The following is a 6,264-nucleotide window of genomic DNA, read 5'->3' as shown; positions in this document are numbered from 1 at the left end:
GGGCTATCATTGAAGGAACTAGGATTGACGTCTGGAAGCGTGGGAAATCATGTTTTGATTTAGGGAAAAGTTGATCTAAAGTAGAGGTCCCAGTTCCTACACAGTTGCTTCAGCCTCACTACCACCATCTGCCTTCCTATACCACATGAAGCAGAACCACCTGGCCAATCCATAGATTCATAAGAAATACTGAATTACTATTGCATTAAGGGAATCAGTTTTGGGGTGGTTTATATAACATAATGAACTTGAGATGCTGAGTGTTAAGGACTTAAATGTGTCCCCTCAAATGGATATTTTGAAGCCCTAACCCCCAATATGTCTGTATTTGGAGATAGGGGGTTTAGGGAGGTTATAAAGGTTATATGAGGTCACAAGAGTGGGGTACTGATCTGTTAGAAATGGGGTTCTTATTAAAGGAGGAGATAGAATAACCTGTCTGTACATGTGCTTGGAGTTTCATTTGGATAATATCAAGAAAGAAGAGCTCAGTGTGTTTCTGAGCTAAGTCAGCAATATTTTTGGTGTGTTTAGTTTTGGAATGGGTGTTACATTAAAATGCTTCATGAAATAATAAAAGGTGTATAGTGAAAAAACAGTATTTAAGGTAATTCAAGTGTTGGACACAACATTTGTCTTAGTAATGGAGTTTATCACAATTTTCTTTAAAAGGTTTATTTTTAAGCAATGCTATTGTCCTAAATGATCACATGTCTAAGTCACCCAAGTCTCATATCCTAGGTCGTGTCCCTGTGAAAGGCTCTGGAACTCAGCCATGTTGAGTCTTGGTCTCCCTGGGGATTGAGGAAGGGAGCAGGAAAGGCTGCTGGTGTGAGTATGAAATTGCCCATCTACCCAGGGAGAGTTGTGGTTTCACCTTCTAGTTCTTCATCCTCACACAGACCATTGCAACTTTTTGTTTAATGAAAGTGCTTACATGAATTCCAATTGCAGTCATGTTCCTGGTTTTAAGCCCCTCCCCACCTCCAGCCCCTCACTGAGGTCCAGTTCCTGCAGAGTTACTTCAGCTTCACTACCAACATCTGCCTGCATGGCTGGGGGATGGAGGGGCAACTTAGCTTCTCACATAACCCTTTGTAATTGTTATTTTCTAACACACATGGAAGTCTTTCTGAGTGCTTTTATAATAAATATTTGAAGCTAAATGTGTGACTGACTGACTTGAAAACCTTCACCATTGAGAATAGAGAGGGATGTGGACAAACAGACATGACTGCCAGAGAGTGTTTCATTCCATTATCAGTTTTAAGGAGGAAATCCACAGGAATGTTGGAAAGTTGGAGATCATTTCTGGAGGTTGCATTTGCCACTGTGGACTGTATCCTCTGACACAGAGAACGCTCCTGTTTGATGCAGGTAAGGCTTCATCAGGGTTTCTGTCGGATTCTCCTTCATTCCATTGGTGTATGTACCTGTGTTAATCCCGGATCACACCCACTTGGTTACTCATGCTTTGTAAAATGTTTTCCAGTGTAAAAAAGTGAATCTTCCAGCTTTCCTACATTTGAAGTGTTTTAGCTCTCCCACATCTCTTTTGCTTGGTTCCATATGAATTCTAGTGTTTATTAAATTACAGCCAAAATAGCCTTGGAATTTCCATAGGTAATCTATTTATTGTATAGACACTTGGACATAATAAGGAATGTCTCAATTTATTTGTGTCTGCTTTCTTTAGCATTGTTGTGTCATTTTCACTGTAAAAGTGTTTCATTGTATGTGTAGAATGGATTGTCTTTATGTGGTTATTTGCGGTGTGTTTTCTGGTTTTGGGCGGCAATACTTAAGGGTGATATTTTATTGGTCTAAAGAGATGAAATACTTATATAGATTAAACATAATCAGGTCTGACTGTAAATTAGAGTTTTCTAAACTCTAGGCTGTATCTTTAAAGTAAACAGATTTATAAAACTCAAAGGAATACTGATCTTCATGAAAATACTGGAAAATACTCAAACAGAAATGGTGATGGGACTAAGTAAACTGATAATAGTTATTCTATATACTAGAGTCCCATCGCATGAAAATTCCTACAATACACCTTCCTTTCCCTGGCTTCCTGCACCAGTTTTCCTCTGGCACCCAGGACCCAGGCCTTCGCTCTGGCCGCCACCTTCTGCCTTCGCTGCTACCAGAATCTGCTGCCTTTGCTGCTGACTCCAGCCGGAGTCTGCCGTCTTCATCTTTGCTGCGGCCAGAGTGCCTCTCCTGTAGATCCCTTGGCCTCCTGCCTTCCCTCTCATAGCAGGCGTCCTGCCCAGCCCGGCACTCCAGGCCTGGAACGGCTGGGTGGTGGGACCGCAACCACCTTTGTCCTTCTAATTTGCATATTCCCTCCTGATTGGCTGGTGAGCATTGTGGAGGTACGTCAATTTGCATCTTTCTCTTTTATTAGTGTAGATATGTAAAAGGCTAAGTGACCGACCTGCTGGTTGTGCGCACTGACAACTTGAAAATAAACATTGATTCCTGTGCATGTGATACATACAAAGCTCTCGCTGGCGCCTAATGCAGGGTGTTTTAATTATATAACACTATACTATATATACTATTTTGACATGTAATTTCTTGCAGTAATGTAATTACCCCAGGAATATTCTAATTAATTTACTTTCAATATGCAGGAATCCATGCACCGGGCCACTAGTATTCTTATAACTCTGCTTTAAATATTGTTGATTTTAAAATTGTTTTGTTTCCCAAATATAAGGAAAACTTAACAGGAGACATACTACATTAATATCAGTGTCCTATTAACTAGGTTATAGGGACTACTAAAGTCAAAATATTCATGTAAAAATGCATTCCCAGAGGGAGAAACCAAGATGGCGGCATAGGTAAGCACCTAAACTGCTGCCTCACACAACAATTTCAAAACTACAACTAAAAGACAGAACGGACACCATCCAGAACCACAGGAAAGCTGGTTGAGTGAAAATTCTACAACTAGAAGGAAAGAGAAAAGCTCACAGAGAATTGGAGGTACGGCAAAGGGTCTTTGTGCGCGCAGAGAGGAAGGGCGGCAGAGAGCCTGGCTGACTTTCTCTGGCGGAAGGGGGAAGGAAGCCCCCGACCGCATTGAACCCCAGTTATGACTGCACTGAACCCCACTCCCAGCCGAAACCCCGTGGACCCAGGCTCATACAGGGGGCGTCTGGACTGTCAGAGAGAAAGGCACCCGGAGACTCAGAGACCCGGGGGAGCCCTGGTGGGCAGGGGGTCTGGAGACGCATGCGCCAGTGTGCACAAAGGCTGTGGAGGTTGCCACAGGCTTTCCCTAGCAGAAGGGAGTCGGACACACCAGACTGCACTGAACCCCAGTTCCAGGCGAGCCCCTGGGGACCCACACTCTTACTGGGGGGAATCTGGACTCTCAGGCGGAGACTCGGGAGCCAGGGAAGGCAGAGGTCTGAAGGCGCGCACATGCCAGTGCACACAAAGGCTGCGGAGGTTGCCACAGGCTTTCCCTAGTGGAAGGGAGTCAGAAGCTCCTGACTGCACTGAGCCCCAGTTCTGACTGCACTGAACCCCAGTTCCAGGTGAGCCCCTGGGGACCCATGCTCTTGTGGGGGGGAATCTGGACTCTCGGGCGGAGACTCGGGAGCCGGGGAAGGCAGAGGGCTGAAAGCGCGCGCAAGGGCAAGGCTGACTGGAAGCCAAGACTGTCTGCTCCGCCCTGAGACTGCACCCCATCCAAACTGAGCACAGAGGCTATTGCAATTTGGCAAGTCTAATCCTCTAAGGCTGTCTCCAACACCAAACTTCTCCCAGCGTAGACACAGCTGATCCTTACAGCCAACTGGCCTGGAGGTCAATTCCTCCCAGTGATACCAACAACAATCAAGACTTAACTACAGCCCTGACCGGTTTGGCTCAGTGGGTAGAGCGTTGGCCTGCGGACTCAAGGGTCCCGGGTTCAATTCCGATCAGGGGCATGTGCCTTGGTTGCGGGTACATTCCCAGTGGGGGGTGTGCAGGAGGCAGTTGATCGATGTTTCTCTCTCATCAATGTTTCTAACTATCCCTCTTCCTTCCTCTCTGTAAAAAATCAATAAAATATATTTAAAAAAAAAAAAAGACTTAACCACAAGGCTGTACACACAGTCCACAAAGGGGTGCACCAAGAGTGTCCACCTTAGGTTAACTGGGGAGGCCGACCCACTGGGCCATATAGGAAACTTAGCACACAAATCTACCCTACCAACTCAGGGAAGCAATGAAAATGCGGCGTCAAAGAAACTGGTCACAAACGAAAGAAATGGAGGAAAACAAACGACTGGATATAGAATTCAAAACCACGGTTATAAGGCTTTTCAAGAATATCCTAGAAAAGGCCGATAAATATAATGAGACCCTCAAAGATATGGAAAAGGACCAACTAGAAATTAAACATACACTGACTGAAATAAAAAATATTATACAGAGACCCAAAAACAGACTAGAGGAACACAAGAATCAAGTCAAAGAATTGAAATACAAAGAAGCAAAAAACACTCAACCGAAAAAGCAAAAAGAAAAAAAAATCCAAAAAGTTGAAGATAGTGTAAGAAGCCTCTGGGACAACTTAAAGCGTACCAACATCAGAATTATGGGGGTGCCAGAAGAAGAGAGAGAGCAAGATACTGAAAACCTATTTGAAGAAATAATGACTGAAAACTTCCCCCACCTGGTGAAAGAAATAGACTTACAAGTCCAGGAAGCGCACAGAACCCCAATCAAAAGGAATCCAAAGAGGACCACACCAAGACACATCATAATTAAAATGCCAAGAGCAAAAGACAAAGAGAGAATATTAAAAGCAGCAAGAGAAAAACAGTTAATTACCTACAAGGGAGCACCCATACGATAGTCAGCTGATTTCTCAACAGAAACTATGCAGGCCAGACGGGAGTGGCAAGAAATTTTCAAAGTGATGAACAGCAAGAACCTACAACTAAGATTACTCTACCCAGCAAAGCTATCATTCAGAATTGAAGGGCAGATAAAGAGCTTCACAGATAAGAACAAGCTAAAGTAGTTCATCACCACCAAACCAGTATTATATGAAATGCTGAAAGGTATTCTTGAAAAAGAGGAAGAAGAGCCGAAACCGGTTTGGCTCAGTGGATAGAGCGTCGGCCTGCGGACTGAAGGGTCCCAGGTTTGATTCCGGTCAGGGGCATGTACCTTGGCTGCGGGCACATCCCCAGAGGGGGGTGTGCAGGAGGCAGCTGATCGATGTTGCTCTCTCATCGATGTTTCTAGCTTTCTATCCCTCTCCCTTCTTCTCTGTAAAAATATCAATAAAATATATTTAAAAAAAAAGAGGAAGAAGAAAAAAGTAAAGATAAAAATTATGAACAACAAATACATATCTATCAACAAGTGAATCTAAAAATCAAGTGAATTAAAAATCTGAGGAACAGAATAATCTGGTGAATATAATAGAATCAGGGACATAGAAAGGGAGTGGACTGATAATTCTCAGGGGGAAAGGGGTATGGAGGGGTTCAGGAAGAGACTGGACAAAAATCATACACCTATGGATGAGGACAGTGGGGGGGAGGTAAGGGCAGAAGGTAGGGTGGGAACTGGGTGGAGGGGAGCTATGGGGGGAAAAAGGAGAAACAATTGTAATAATCTGAATAAAGATTTATTTAAAAAAAAATGCATTCCCAGAACACAAAGACTTCAAAGACTAAAATTTACAACCAGAAATTTTTTTCCCCTTGAAAAATGCATAAATTTCTTTCCCACTGTGTTGAGTGGGACCTAATCTCATCAAGTGCCTAACAATGAATGGATATCTGATTCTGCCTCTGACACCCCCATCCACCTGCTTCCCTAACTCAAGCTGCCTCTCCATTCAGATGGGGGGACAGGGAGGGGCTGAGAGAGCAGGCTGCCCTTCCCCTCCCCCTCCTCACTGAGGTTTTAAGGATCCAGGCAAATCGCAGGCAGGAAGTTTCTGGTTTCAAACCCAGTCTGCCTGCCTGTTGAGTTCCCTGTACCTTCATTGTAAGAATGTGTTACCGGCCTGTGAAGATCCTGGGAAAGACACCTCCTGGGACATCTGCAGCTGAAGGGCAGGCCAGCCAGTAGCTCTAAGCACAGCCTCTGGGATCTGGAAACTTCTGTGTGAATTCCAGATTCCTCCTCCCCTCTTTATGCTTTGCCACAGCTGCCATTTACTCGCTAGCACCCTAATAAAAGAGCAGCCCCTCTACCTGGGGAGCCTTGTGCCATCAAAGGGCACCTGGCCCTTTC

Source organism: Plecotus auritus (assembly GCF_963455305.1).
Source record: "Plecotus auritus genome assembly, chromosome: 10".
In the NCBI taxonomy this organism is placed as follows: Eukaryota; Metazoa; Chordata; class Mammalia; order Chiroptera; family Vespertilionidae; genus Plecotus; species Plecotus auritus.
This window is presented reverse-complemented; position numbering follows the sequence as displayed.